This window comes from Coregonus lavaretus, assembly GCF_964263955.1.
Source record: "Coregonus lavaretus genome assembly, chromosome: 3".
NCBI lineage: Eukaryota > Metazoa > Chordata > Actinopteri > Salmoniformes > Salmonidae > Coregonus > Coregonus lavaretus.
In genome coordinates, this window is record NC_139990.1 from 14790788 (window position 1) to 14806946 (window position 16159).

Genomic DNA, 16159 nt, shown 5'->3' on the forward strand with positions numbered 1-16159 from the left:
CAGCAGAGGGTGACAGAGAGAGATGTGTTCTTATGTTCTTTATGATGGTCATATTAGGTTACATGAAGTTTCCTTCATGTCAAAGCATTCCTGCCAAATTGGCTCCCATCCTCTTATTGCAGGTAGCAATGGGCCATGTAGGCTAATGGATAACCGAGCGAAGACGCTAACTTGCAGGTACATGTAGGTTACTGTTTTATACAGTCAGAACTCACCTGGTGTAGTGGCTTCACCACATGGGATGGCTTCTTCAATGTGATGATGGCAGACCACAAGATGTTGTCCATACAAAGTCCACTGAACTGCATTTTTTATGTATACACATTACCAATATTGGTCTTAAAGGGTTCATTTGAGTGCAGTAGGCTACAGGGCAAACGGTCAACCTCTCCAGTCAGAGGGTCTGATTGAGCCTAACCTTAACCCACGGACCAGCACCACCAACGTGTGGGATTTACTGTCCTCAAAGGAGGAAGAACACACCATACCGGCAGCCAGTCCCTCAAAGGTTGAGAGATATTAGATATGTATTGTCTCCATTTTCAATTGTTTAGTCACTTTGTAGACTAGGGTCTCGTTAAGTCTTTACCAACCATTTCCCCCTGCCCTGGTGTCTTAGGAAAAGCTGGGGGTGGAGAAGGTTGAGGAATAGAACAAGGGAGGTTGTGAGGCTCTGATGCACCAGAAACAATAATCTTTCTTCTTCTCAGTGTGGGGTAGAGATGAAGAGGTGGGGGAGGTGGAGTACCCCTTCCCCTTCCATTCCCTGCCTGTCAACAATAATTACTTCCCTCCTTTGGTGTCTCTCCACTTTGCCGCTTCTCTTTGCCTAATAGGAATTTGGATCCAACCTACACAAAATAATTTACGGCTGCACAAAACAGAGTTGTAAGGCCTGACTCCACTCCTGTCCACACTGGCTGTGAAAAGGCAATGATTATACAAATTCATCCTGGGTCAGTTCTCTTCTCACCCCTAATGCTGCTACAGTCTCTCTAAAGAGGGCTGAGCAATCCATGTGCAAGAGGGAGGATCTGGTGTTGGTTTATGTTGGAATAGGCCCACAATGACTGAGAGGCCATTGTCGTAATTAGCAATAAGAAGCAGCATTGCTGCCTAATTAATAATGAATGAACTCTTAACTAATAAATCATTTTCACAAAAGAAGACTCCACAAAACTCAAAACCAAACATTTAATTTGGAATGTTCCTTTCATGAAAACCTGCAACACATTAGGTGTGAAGGCATGCATAAATATGTTGAGGCTCAAGATACTGTCTATGTTCTGTTCCATTGCAGGGGGTGTCCTACATTTTGGGACTGGAATGTTAGGAACTAAACTGGGGTAGTTCTAGTGGTTGGAACTTGGAACTGTAGAATTACAGAATTGAATCTCAGAACTGTCACTGTGAATAGACAGGGGACAAGATGAGAGTTCTGAAATTGAACATGCAGTAGCTTTAACTTTCATCACTGATCATAAAAAGGAAAAGTTATTGAAAGTGGAGCTTTAAAATTTGACATGAGAAAATAACAAACCATCTAAAATGGGTATATAATATTATAGTATTTTTTTAGTAAGATTTTATTAAATATTTTGCAACACAGAACACACATACAAACGACAACATACAGACGTACACAAACTTTCACAACATCACCCCAGTCCAGACCTACCTGCTCCACCCCACATCTCCAGCGCCCGCATCACTCTCCACCACATGGCCTCAAACTGCACCATTTATTTTCTCTCCATCCCCCATGCACTTTCAACATTTAGATAATAAAGCATTTGACCTTTCCATTGTGTTAACGATGGAGGATTGGTTGATTTCCAGTTTTTACGTATACGTGTTTTTCAAAATGATTGACGAGAAAAGTATTGTCCAACCCATCGGGTATACATTTACATTTTAGTCATTTAGCAGACGCTCTTATCCAGAGCGACTTACAGTTAGTGCGTTCATCTTAAGATAGCTAGCTGGGACAACCACATATCACAGGCATAGTAAGTACACGGAGGACAGAAATTATTAAATATTAAAGCATTAGACCTATCACTAAAAGCTTCAGTCTTACAAAAGTTATACTTAAATCCGAACTGGTTCTCAAGCAAATTAGTAAGATTGTCTCACCCAATGTTCAAGAAAGGCCTTTTTCCCTTTATTCAGATTACAACCTCACACTTTCAGTTATTTGAAAAGGAAATAATCTCCCAAATGTCACTATTTCTAAAACAAGCCATAGAAAGTTGGTTGCAATTTCAATTTAATCCTCCAGAAACGACAGAACAAATAATGCAACAAATATTGTGGTTAAATTCAAATATACTAATTGACAAAAAACCTTTATTTTTTGACAGAATGTTTAAAAAAGGTATAATCTTTGTAAATGATATCATCGGTAGGACTGGTGGAGTTATGACGCACATGCAGCTAACAAAAACATATGGAAATGTCTGCTCTACCCAAAATTACAACCAAATAATGGCAGCTTTACCGCAAAAATGGAAGAGGAACGTGGAAGGGGGAGAAAGTAAGGAACTTGTCTGTCGGCCTTGCATTAAAGAACATAATTGGTTAAGGAAAACTGTGATAAATAAAAAAATATATCAGTTTCACTTAAGGACCAAAGGATTGACAGCCGTCCCATATAGATTGCAAAATAGTTGGGAAGAGATCTTTGATGTACCGATCCCATGGCATAGTGTTTATGAACTGACATGCAAAACGACACCGGATTCAAAAATTAGAATCTTTCAATTTAAATTATTATATAAAATCCTTGCTACCAATAGAATGTTATTTATATGGGGGATACAATCTTCCCAGCTCTGCAGATTTTGCTGTGAAGAGACGGAATCATTGGACCATTTGTTTTGGTTCTGTCCATTTGTAGCTTGTTTTTGGACACTGGTCCAGGAATGGCTAAAGGATTGCAATATTTACCTGGAACTAACCTTGCAGATAGCATTACTGGGTGATCTGAAAAGTCATAGTCAATCAATCAATAATATAATAATACTTTTAGCAAAGCTGTTTATTTTTAACTCTCAATCTGTAGAAGCAATGAGAATAGAAAGGTTCAGAACTTTTGTAAAACATCACAGTACGGTTGAAATATATATGGCAAATAGAAATCCGATATGGATGGTGTTAAGAGATAGATGGGAGGTATTGAATAGAGTTGAAGGATGGGACTAATAACAAATAACAACAAATAATAACAAAGATAGCTAATAATGTAAAGCATACTGTGTCCATAATAAGTATATAGGCTGTATGTTGGGAGCTTTTGGGAAAGAGCACAGTTAGAAAGATATGGCATATAGAAGCAAACCGGATGGACATCATGAAAACGATCGGAGAGGTTGAGAGTAGAAGTAGTTCAGGAGCAAAAAATAAATAAATAATAATAATAATAATAATAATGATATATATGTATGTATGTATGTATGTATGTATATGTATATATATATGTATATATATAATAGAATTATTGTAAAATTAACTGTGTCCATAAGGTGTAGATAGTAAGTATAGACCGGAAGTAGAGGCCTGGGCATTGTTGTTCACTAATTTACTCCAAGTAGGGAAAGGATGGTGGGGTTGAAAAGTAATAAAGGGGAGTATATATATAAAAAAATATATATATATAAAAAAAAAACAAAAAAAAAAAACATGGGGGATTGGAAGTGATGCAGACAATTACATTGATAGAAGATACAATCTATCTGCAATATTAAGCTGATCCATTCCCCCCCCAAAAAAAAAAAAAAAAAAAAAAAAAATATATATATAAAATAAAAAAAAAGTACACTTTTCCTCAATAAAGTTGCTATCAGCAGAGTCAGAGCTAGAAGGGGTGGGGTGTCAAATGCAAGTGTTGGTTCAGGTTTTTTTTTTTTTTTTTTGGGGGGGGGGGGGTCGAGGTGAGAAGGGGGATTATTTAAGATACTCTTTGGAGAGGTAGGGTTTCAGGTGCTTTCGGAAGTTGGGCAGGGACTCTGCTGTTCTAGCCTCAAGAGGAAGCTGGTTCCACCATTGCGGTTCTAAGGTTGAAAACCAGGCTGGCTGCAGTGTTCTGGCTAAGTTGCAGGGGTTTGATGGCACAAGCGGGGAGCCCAGCCAACAGCGAATTGTAGTAGTCCAGACGAGTGCCTGGATTAGGACCTGCGCCACTTCCTGTGTGAGGTAGGGTCGTACTCTACGGATGTTGTAGAGCATGAACCTGCAGGAGCGAGTCACTGCTTTGATGTTTGCAGAGAACGTCAGGGTGTTGTCCAGGGTCACGCCAAGGTTCTTTGCACTCTGGGAGGGCGACACTGTGGCGTTTTGAACTGTGATGGAGAGGTCTTTGAGTGGCCAGGCCTTCCCCGTGAGGATGAGCAGCTTCGTCTTGTCGAGGTTGAGCTTGAGGTGGTGGGCCGACATCCAAGCTGAGATATCTGCCAGGCATGCGGAGATCAATCAATCAATCAATTTTATTTTATATAGCCCTTCTTACATCAGCTAATATCTCAAAGTGCTGTACAGAAACCCAGCCTAAAACCCCAAACAGCTAGTAATGCAGGTGTAGAAGCACGGTGGCTAGGAAAAACTCCCTAGAAAGGCGAAAACCTAGGAAGAAACCTAGAGAGGAACCAGGCTATGAGGGGTGGCCAGTCCTCTTCTGGCTGTGCCGGGTGGAGATTATAACAGAACCATGCCAAGATGTTCAAAAATGTTCATAAGTGACAAGCATGGTCAAATAATAATCAGGAATAAATCTCAGTTGGCTTTTCATAGCCGATCATTAAGAGTTGAAAACAGCAGGTCTGGGACAGGTAGGGGTTCCATAACCGCAGGCAGAACAGTTGAAACTGGAATAGCAGCAAGGCCAGGCGGACTGGGGACAGCAAGGAGTCACCACGGCCGGTAGTCCCGACGTATGGTCCTAGGGCTCAGGTCTCTCAGTTGGCTTTTCATAGCCGATCATTAAGAGTTGAAAACAGCAGGTCTGGGACAGGTAGGGGTTTCGTAGCCGCAGGCAGAACAGTTGAAACTGGAATAGCAGCAAGGCCAGGCGGACTGGGGACAGCAAGGTGTCATCATGCCCGGTAGTCCTGACGTATGGTCCTAGGGCTCAGGTTCTCAGAGAGAAAGAGAGAACGAGAGAATTAGAGAGAGCATACTTAAATTCACACAGGACACTGGATAAGACAGGAGAAGTACTCCAGGTATAACCAACTAACCCCAGCCACCCGACACATAAACTACTGCAGCATAAATACTGGAGGCTGAGACAGGAGCGGTCCGGAGACACTGTGGCCCCATCCGAAGAAACCCCCGGACAGGGCCAAACAGGAAGGATATAACCCCACCCACTCTGCCAAAGCACAGCCCCCGCACCACTAGAGGGATATCCTCAACCACCAACTTACAATCCTGAGACAAGGCCGAGTATAGCCCACAGAGGTCTCCACCACAGCACAAACCAAGGGGGGGCGCCAACCCAGACAGGAAGATCACGTCAGTAACTCAACCCACTCAAGTGACGCACCCCTCCCAGGGACGGCATGAAAGAGCACCAGCAAGCCAGTGACTCAGCCCCTGCAACAGGGTTAGAGGCAGAGAACCCCAGTGGAGAGGGGAACCGGCCTGGCAGAGACAGCAAGGGCTGTTCGTTGCTCCAGAGCCTTTCCGTTCACCTTCACACTCCTGGGCCAGACTACACTCAATCATATGACCTACTGAAGAGATAAGTCTTCAGTAAAGACTTAAAGGTTGAGACCGAGTCTGCGTCTCTCACATGGGTAGGCAGACTGTTCCATAAAAATGGAGATCTATAGGAGAAAGCCCTGCCTCCCGCTGTTTGCTTAGAAATTCTAGGGACAATTAGGAGGCCTGCGTCTTGTGACCGTAGCGTACGTATTGGTATGTACGGCAGGACCAACTCGGAAAGATAGGTAGGAGCAAGCTCATGTAACGCTTTATAGGTTAACAGTAAAACCTTGAAATCAGCCCTTGCCTTAACAGGAAGCCAGTGTAGGGAAGCTAGCACTGGAGTAATATGATCAAATTTCTTGGTTCTAGTCAGGATTCTAGCAGCCGTATTTAGCACTAACTGAAGTTTATTTAGTGCTTTATCCGGGTAGCCGGAAAATAGAGCATTGCAGTAGTCTAACCTAGAAGTAACAAATGCATGGATTAATTTTTCTGCATCATTTTTGGACAGAAAATTTCAGATTTTTGCAATGTTACGTAGATGGAAAAAAGCTGTCCTTGAAACAGTCTTGATATGTTCGTCAAAAGAGAGATCAGGGTCAAGAGTAACGCCGAGGTCCTTCACAGTTTTATTTGAGACGACTTTACAACCATCAAGATGAATTGTCAGATTTAACAGAAGATCTCTTTGTTTCTTGGGACCTAGAACAAGCATCTCTGTTTTGTCCGAGTTTAAAAGTAAAAAGTTTTCAGCCATCCACTTCCTTATGTCTGAAACACAGGCTTCTAGCGAGGGCAATTTTGGGGCTTCACCATGTTTCATTGAAATGTACAGCTGTGTGTCATCCGCATAGCAGTGAAAGTTAACATTATGTTTTCGAATAACATCCCCAAGAGGTAAAATATATAGTGAAAACAATAGTGGTCCTAAAACGGAACCTTGAGGAACACCGAAATGTACAGTTGATTTGTCGGAGGACAGACCATTCACAGAGACAAACTGATATCTTTCCGACAGGTAAGATCTAAACCAGGCCAGAACTTGTCCGTGTAGACCAATTTGGGTTTCCAGTCTCTCCAAAAGAATGTGGTGATCGATGGTGTCAAAGGCAGCACTAAGGTCTAGTAGCACGAGGACAGATGCAGAGCCTCAGTCTGACGCCATTAAAAGGTCATTTACCACCTTCACAAGTGCAGTCTCAGTGCTATGATGGGGTCTAAAACCAGACTGAAGCATTTCGTATACATTGTTTGTCTTCAGAAAGGCAGTGAGTTGCTGCGCAACAGCTTTTTCTAAAAAAAATTTTTTTTTTTTTTTTTGAGAGGAATGGAAGATTCGATATAGGCCGATAGTTTTTTATATTTTCCGGGTCAAGGTTTGGCTTTTTCAAGAGAGGCTTTATCACTGCCACTTTTAGTGAGTTTGGTACACATCCGGTGGATAGAGAGCTGTTTATTATGTTCAACATAGGAGGGCCAAGCACAGGAAGCAGCTCCTTCAGCAGTTTAGTAGGAATAGGATCCAGTATGCAGCTTGAAGGTTTAGAGGCCATGATTATTTTCATCATTGTGTCAAGAGATATAGTACTAAAACACTTAAGTGTCTCTCCCGATCCCAGGCCCTCGCAGAGCTGTGCAGATCCAGGACAGCTAAGCCCTGGAGGAATACGCAGATTCAAAGAGGAGTCCGTAATTTGCTTTCTAATGGTCATGATCTTTTCCTCAAAGAAGTTCATGAATTTATTACTGCTGAAGTGAAAGCCATCCTCTCTTGGGGAATGCTGCTTTTTAGTTAGCTTTGCAACAGTATCAAAAAGAAATTTTGGATTATTCTTATTTTCCTCGATTAAGTTGGAAAAGTAGGATGATCGAGCAGCAGTGAGGGCTCTTCGGTACTGCACGGTACTGTCTTTCCAAGCTAGTCGGAAGACTTCCAGTTTGGTGTGGCGCCATTTCCGTTCCAATTTCCTGGAAGCTTGCTTCAAAGCTCGGGTATTTTCTGTATACCAGGGAGCTAGTTTCTTATGACAAATGTTTTTCGTTTTTAGGGGTGCAACTGTATCTAGGGTATTGCGCAAGGTTAAATTGAGTTCCTCAGTTAAGTGGTTAACTGATTTTTGTCCTCTGACGTCCTTGGGTAGGCAGAAGGAGTCTGGAAGGGCATCAAGGAATTTTTGTGTTGTCTGAGAATTTATAGCACGACTTTTGATGCTCCTTGGTTGGGGTCTGAGCAGATTATTTGTTGCGATTGCAAACGTAATAAAATGGTGGTCCGATAGTCCAGGATTTTGTGGAAAAACATTAAGATCTACAACATTTATTCCATGGGACAAAACTAGGTCCAGAGTATGACTGTGGCAGTGAGTAGGTCCAGAGACATGTTGGACAAAACCCACTGAGTCGATGATGGCTCCGAAAGACTTTTGGAGTGGGTCTGTGGACTTCTCCATGTGAATATTAAAATCACCAAAAATTAGAATATGATCTGCTATGACTACAAGGTCTGATAGGAATTCAGGAAACTCAGAGAGGAACGCTGTATATGGCCCAGGAGGCCTGTAAACAGTAGCTATAAAAAGTGATTGAGTAGGCTGCATAGATTTCATGACTAGAAGCTCAAAAGATGAAAACGCCATTTTTTTTTTTGTAAATTGAAATTTACTATCGTAAATGTTAGCAACACCTCCGCCTTTGCGGGATGCACGGGGAATATGGTCACTAGTGTAACCAGGAGGTGAGGCCTCATTTAACACAGCAAATTCATCAGGCTTAAGCCATGTTTCAGTCAGGCCAATCACATCAAGATTATGATCAGTGATTAGTTCATTGACTATGACTGCCTTTGAAGTGAGGGATCTAACATTAAGTAACCCTATTTTGAGATGTGAGGTATCACGATCTCTTTCAATAATGGCAGGAATGGAGGAGGTCTTTATCCTAATAAGATTGCTAGGGTGAACACCGCCATGTTTAGTTTTGCCCAACCTAGGTCGAGGCACAGACACAGTCTCAATGGGTATGGCTGAGCTGACTACACTGACTATGCTATTGGCAGACTCCACTAAGCTGGCAGGTTGGCTAACAGCCTGCTGCCTGGCCTGCACCCTATTTCACTGTGGGGCTAGAGGAGTTAGAGCCCTATCTATGTTGGTAGATAAGAGGAGAGCACCCCTCCAGCTAGGATGGAGTCCGTCACTCCTCAGCAGGTCAGGCTTGGTCCTGTTTGTGGGTGAGTCCCAGAAAGAGGGCCAATTATCCACAAATGTTATCTTTTGGGAGGGGCAGAAAACAGTTTTCAACCAGCGATTGAGTGCTGAGACTCTGCTGTAGAGCTCGTCACTTCCCCTAACTGGGAGGGGGCCAGAGACAATTACTCGATGCCGACACATCTTTCTAGCTGATTTACACGCTGAAGCTATGTTGCACTTGGTGACCTCTGACTGTTTCATCCTAACATCGTTGGTGCCGACGTGGATAACAATATCTCTATACTCTCTACACTCGCCAGTTTTAGCTTTAGCCAGCACCATCTTTAGATTAGCCTTAACGTCGGTAGCCCTGCCCCCTGGTAAACAGTGTATGATCGCTGGGTGATTCGTTTTAAGTCTAATACTGCGGGTAATGGAGTCGCCAATGACTAGGGTTTTCAATTTGTCAGAGCTAATGGTGGGAGCCTTCGGCGTCTCAGACCCCGTAACGGGAGGAGTAGAGACAAGAGAAGACTCAGACTCAGACTCCGACTCGCTACATAATGGGGAAAACCGGTTGAAGGTTTCTGTCGGCTGAATGAGCGACACCGGTTGAGCATTCCAACAGTATTTCCCTCCAGAAGCCATGAGAAAGTTGTCCGGCTGCGGGGACTGTGCGGGGGGATTTATACTAACGTTACTGTCTGTACTTACTGGTGGCACAGACGCTGTTTCTTCCTTTCCTACACTGAAATTACCCTTGCCTAACGATTGCGTCTGAAGCTGGGCTTGTAGCACAGCTATTCTCGCCGTAAGGCGATCGTTCTCCTGTATATTATGAGTACAGCGACTGCAATTAGAAGACATCATGTTAATGTTACTACTTAGCTTCGGCTGTTGAAGATGTTGACGAACCATGTCCAGATAAAGCGTCCGGAGTGAAAAAGTTGAATAAGGGAAAAAAGTTGCGATGATGCGTGTCGCCACCTGGGTGTCAGAAGGGGGGAAGGAGAAAAAGTAGTTGAGTGTCATCCGCATAACAATGATAGGAGAGACCATGTGAGGATATGACGGAGCAGAGTGACTTGGTGTATAGAGAGAAGAGAAGAGGGCCTAGAACCGAGCCCTGGGGGACACCAGTAGTGAGAGTACGTGGTGCAGACACAGATCCTCTCCACGTCACCTGGTAGGAGTGGAGTGCCAGGTAGGATGCAATCCAAGAGAATGCAGAGCCTGAGACACCCAGCCCTGAGAAGGTGGAGAGGACGATCTGATGGTTTACTGTGTCGAAGGCAGTGGATAGATCTAGGACGATGAGAACAGAGGAGAGAGAGTCAGCTTTGGCAGTGCGGAGAGCCTCCGTGACACAGAGAAGAGCAGTCTTGGTTGAGTGACCCGTCTTGAAGCCTGACTGGTTAGGGTCAAGAAGATTGTTCTGAGAGAGATAACGAGAGAGTTAATCAGAGACAGCACGCTCAAGTGTTTCGGAAAGAAAATAAAGTAGGTTCTATAGTTTTTGACATCAGATGAGTTGAATGTTGGTTCCTTGAGGAGGAGAGCAACTCGGGACATTTTGATTTTAGGGGGGATGCAGCTAGTGGTCAGGGATGAGGGAAGTGAGAAGGTCTCCAGAGATGGTCTGGAGAAGGGAGGAGGGGATGGGGTCGAGCGGGCAGGTTGTCGGGCGGCCAGACCTCACTAGTTGCAGTATTTCATCTGGAGAGAGAGGGGAGAAAGAGGTCAAGGCGTAGGGTAGTTCTGTGTGAGTGGAACCAGTGGACTCAATAGGCTGAGTGAATGAGGAGCGGATGTCATCAACCTTCTTTTCAAAGTGGTTGACAAAGTTGTCCGCAGAGAGGGAGGGGGTGGAGGATTGAGGGAGAAGAAGGTGGAAAAGAGTTTCCTAGGGTTAGAGGCAGAAGCTTGACATTTAGAGTGATAGAAAGTGGCTTAAGCAGCAGATACAGAGGAAGAGAAGGTAGAGAGGAGGGAGTGAAAGGATGATAAGTCCTCCGGAAGATTAGTTTTCCTCCATTTTCACTCAGTTGCCCGCAGCCCTGTTCTGTAAACTTGCAATGAGTCACTCAGCCATGGAGCAGGAGGGCCGAGCTGGCTGGGAAGAAAGAAGACAGTGCGAGTCATAGGAAATGTTGAAAGGGAGGAGAGTAGGGTCAAAGAGGCAGAATCAGGAGAGATGATAGGATAGAAGAGGAGAGAGTAGTGGAAGAGAGGGAGTGAAGATTGCACATGACCATCTGGGTAGGGGCTGAATGGCTAGAGTTGGAGGAAAGGGAGACAGAAAAGGAAACAAAGTAGTGATCAGAGACCTTGAGGGGGGTTGCAGTGAGATTAGTAGGTGAGCAGCCTCTAGTAAAGATGAGGACAAACGTATTGCCTGACTTGTGAGTTGGAGGGGATTGGGAAAGTTTGAGGTCAAAAGAGGCAAGGAGGGGAAAGCGAGAGTTGGAAATAAATGTATCGAAGCCAAGTACAAAGAGCGGTGAGCCATCGTCAGGAAATGAACTTATCAAGGTGTCAAGCTCATTGAGGAACTCTCCAAGGGCACCTGGTGGGCGATAGATGACAACAATGTTAAGCTTAAGTGGACATGTGACAGTGACAGCATGGAAGAAAATAGAACATCTCCAGTTAGGAGAAATGAGTAGCCCTGTGCCATCACCGCAACAACCAGATGCTCTTGGACTATGAGAGAAAACGTAGTCAGATGAAGAGAGAGAAGCTGGCGTAGCAGTGTTCTCTGGGGGTGATCCATGTCTCCGTCAGGGCAGCATAGGCTGAGATGAACTCTGCGTTCTTGACCGCAGATCGGCAGTTCCAAATGCTGCCAGAGACCCAGAATTCCACATGGGTTGTGCGCGCAGGGTACACTAAATTAGAAGGGTTGCAGCCAAGGGGTGGGGAGCATCTGTAAAGCCTAAAGGGAGAGGAGCGAACAGGTATAGAAAACACACACATAGAGATAATCAGAAAATAACTACGTAAGATACTCAAGTGAGAGAGTGGTGTGGAGTCTTCCTCTCTTTCCTTCCTAGAAGAACTCTGCAGAACAACTCAGCAGAACCATCTCACTGCACTGCCATATGCCATGTCTTGAAATATGCATACAGACGGATTAAAAGTACATTTACATTGTAATACTTCTGACAGCCAACCTTCTAACTCTGCCCATAACTTTTTGACTTTATAGCATTCCCAGAAGGCATGGACTATTGAGTCATTGTGAGTATTACACTTAAGACATGACTCTGCCGTTGTGCTGTAGAATTTGTGAATTTTGTCCCTTGTGTAATAAGTTCTCTACATTTAGTTTATACTGGATTAAGCATAAATTAACTAATTTCCTTAGTTATGTTCCAACACTCCCTCCATCTTGTGCCAATGTTAGTTATTTTTAAGTCATGGTTCCAATAGTTTAAACATTTTTCTAAGAGATTGTCAGTTGGATAGGCTTTCTGCAAGGTTTTATATACAGTACCAGTCAAAAGTTTGGACACACCTACTCATTCAAGGGTTTTTCTTTATTTTTACTATTTTCTACATTGTAGAATAATAGTGAAGACATCAAAACTATGAAATAACACATATGGAATCATGTAGTAACCAAAAAAGTGTTAAACAAATTCTTCAAAGTAGCCACCCTTTGCCTTGATGACAGCTTTGCACATTCTTGGCATTCTCTCAACCAGCTTCACCTGGAATGCTTTTCCAGCAGGAGTTCCCACATATGCTGAGCACTTGTTGGCTGCTTTTCCTTCACTCTGCGGTCCAACTCATCCCAAACCATCTCAATTGGGTTGAGGTCGGGTGATTATGGAGGCCAGGTCATCTGATGCATCACTCTCCTTCTTGGTCAAATAGCCCTTACACAGCCTGGAGGTGTGTTTTGGGTCATTGTCCTGTTTGCACTAAGTGCAAAACAGATGGGATGGGGTATCGCTGCAGAATGCTGTGGTAGCCATGCTGGTTAAGTGTGCCTTAAATTCTAAATAAATCAGACAGTGTCACCAGCAAAGCACACCCACACCTCCTCCTCCATGCTTCACGGTGGGAACCACACATGCGGAGATAATCCGTTCACCTACTCTGCGTCTCACAAAGACACAGCGGTTGGAACCAAAAATCTCAAATTTGGACTCATCAGACCAAAGGACAGATTTCCACCAGTCTAATGTCCATTGCTCGTGTTTCTTGGCCCAAGCAAGTCTCTTCTTCTTATTGGTGTCCTTTAGTAGTGGTTTCTTTATAGCATTTCGACCATGAAGGCCTGATTCACGCAGTCTCCTCTGAACAGTTGATGTTGAGATGTGTCTGTTACTTGAACTCTGTGAAGCATTTGTTTGGGCTGCAATTTCTGAGGCTGGTAACTCTAATGAACTTATCCTCTGCAGCAGAGGTAACTCTGGGTCTTCCTTTCCTTTGGCGGTCCTCATGAGAGCCAGTTTCATCATAGCGCTTGATGGTTTTTGCGACTGCACTTGAAGAAACTTTCAAAGTTCTTGAAATGTTCTGTACTGACTGACCTTCATGTCTTAAAGTAATGATGGACTGTCGTTTCTCTTTGCTTATTTGAGCTGTTCTTGCCATAATATGGACTTGGTCTTTTACCAAATAGGGCTATCTTCTGTATACCACCCCTACCTTGTCACAACACAACTGATTAGCTCAAATGCATTAAGGAAATAAATTCCACAAATTAACTTTTAAGAAGGCACACCTGTTAATTGAAATGCATTCCAGGTGACTACCTCATGAAGCTGGTTGAGAGAATGCCAAGAGTGTGCAAAGCTGTCAAGGCAGAGGGTGGCTATTTTGAAGAATCTCATATAAAATATATTTTGATTTGTTTAACACTTTTTTGGTTACTACATGATTCCATGTGTTATTTCATAGTTTTGATGTCTAAATTATTATTCTACAATGTAGAAAATAGTAAAAATAAAGAAAAACCCTTGAATGAGTAGGTGTGTCCAAACTTTTGACTGATACTGTATCTTACCTATCATATGAATATCTTTTTCTGACTCAAATAGGATTCCCTCAAGATTGCTCTGATGTCCAAAAGATTTCAAATCGAAATTATTGAATTTTTAAGTTCTAAAATATTTATCGGTCAGTCCAATATTGCTTTTTAATTCTGTAATGGAAATACTGTAAATGTATTTCCTATTACCAAGTCATTTATGGTTTCTATGCCTTTAGTTTTCCATGTGGACCAATTAAAAAATCGGTAAATTCTGAAAAGCTGTCCAAGAATTGTTCCATAGGGAGTGACATTGGTTCTTATAAAACAAATTTCATTTTCTTCCATTTTGTTATAGTGTTCTTAACTATGAAGTTGTTAATGTTCTTAGCTTTATCCTTTGAAAATAGAGACTTGAAAATATTCTGGGGATGAGCATGCGCGCATCTTCAATTTGTAACCATTGTTCCTCTTTAGTGCATTTAACAATATAATTTTAATGACCATTGAACAGCAGTAAATATTTTCGATTGTGCATTGAAATCCCCCACTGTTAACCCAGTGAAGAGGACACCCAGTGAGCACATTAGCAACAGATTAGCCGAGCTAGAGTTAACATTACAACCAGTGTTTATTGAGTATTCAATAAGTATGTATTCTCACAAGGCAAATGTACAGCAAACAACTGCCAGCTGGCTAGCACCACAGGAGGTGAGCAGCAAGACCAGTTACACACAGATCCAGACATCCTTACTGTCATGTCAATACCTTCTTGGGGCAGAAAAATATTAACATCAAATGATTAATCATAGAAAATGTCCACTCAGCATTTGTAGACACTAATTCTGCAGACAGGCTCTAATTGAAGATGACCTCAAACAAAAACGCTCAGCATGGACTGTCTTAATAGAATGTATCTAGAATGCATGGACTCTAGAATGCATGAAGTCTTTAATGTGTGGCCTCTAGAATGTGTGGTCTTTAATGCAAGGACACTATAATGTGTGGAGTCTTTAATGCATGGGCTCTAGAATGTGTGGAGTCTTTAATGCATGGGCTCTAGAATGTGTGGAGTCTTTAATGCATGGGCTCTAGAATGCATGGAATAGAATAGAATGCATTTTTCATCAATCACATGAAAAGGGCCTAGTATGTACACACACTCTGATGATAATGCAGATAAACAAAGCAATAAACAATGTAATAATAATACCAACAAGAATAACATTATTAAAGCTCTTCATGACCATATCAACATTCAGTGTATTGGGAAAATAATCCCAATATACTCTTTATATAAAAAAAGAAGTGATCAAGTGTCTGCATGGGACAAATAACAGTTCATGTTCTCAGAGGAGGGGTGGGCGTGCCATGTGTTTGATACCATTCCATTTACTGTGTTCCAGCCATTGCTATAAGCCCGTCCTCCCCAATTAAGGTGCCGCCTGTGATGAGGAGGGGGGATCAGGTCAGGTGGGTGTGCGCTTCCACAGATTTGGGGCTCAGAGAGGGGGGCAAGTAGCTTGGTCCCAAATCTGTTTGTGCTATATAGCCAACTACTATGGTCTAACTGGATAAGAGAGTCTGCTAAATGACTTAAATGTAAATGTCATTCGTCATTGTCATACCAAACATACCAATAATTCATTGTTTGGCATGCAATGACCATAGGAGTTGGCTATACAACACAAACAGATCTGGGACCAGGCTAGGGGCGGAGGGGTGAGGGGTCGGTGTGCTCCACAGATTTGGGGAGGTGGCGGTGGGTCTGGGAAGGGGACAGTGGAGGTCCTTGCTGTCAGTCTATGTGGCGTATCTCTTGGTCCACTGTTTGGCTATCCTGTCGTGCTCTGGTCTGTTGGTTGTGTACTGGGTGGCGATGCTTCCTACCAGAGGGTCAGCTGTGAGGAGGGAGAACAACATGGATTATAGTCTTTTAACCACCATTAAATCATATTCCATTCCATCATATCCATTGGGTGTTTGTTTACAGTCAGAGAAACTGTTACCCCAACTATTTAGATAAACTATTTTCTTCCATTAACTGTGATTTTGATAGACTACCTTACCACCTTTAACATCTCAAATGGAAAAAAAAACATGAATAATTTTCCATGTCGTGAAGCCCTGTTTATCTCAAGTAGGACACTCCATAATTATGACAATATATATATATATATATATATATATATATATATATATATATATATATATATATATATATATATATATATATAATATATATATATATATATATATATATATATATATATATATATAATAT

General features: G+C 42.5%; 1 protein-coding gene across 1 annotated transcript in view; it reads right to left on the minus strand.

Moving 5' to 3' along the window:
- Window positions 1-16159, minus strand: part of LOC311117474 (ubiquitin-conjugating enzyme E2 E2-like) — an 85471-nt gene that overhangs the window by 36383 nt on the left and 32929 nt on the right. The window lies entirely within an intron of this gene.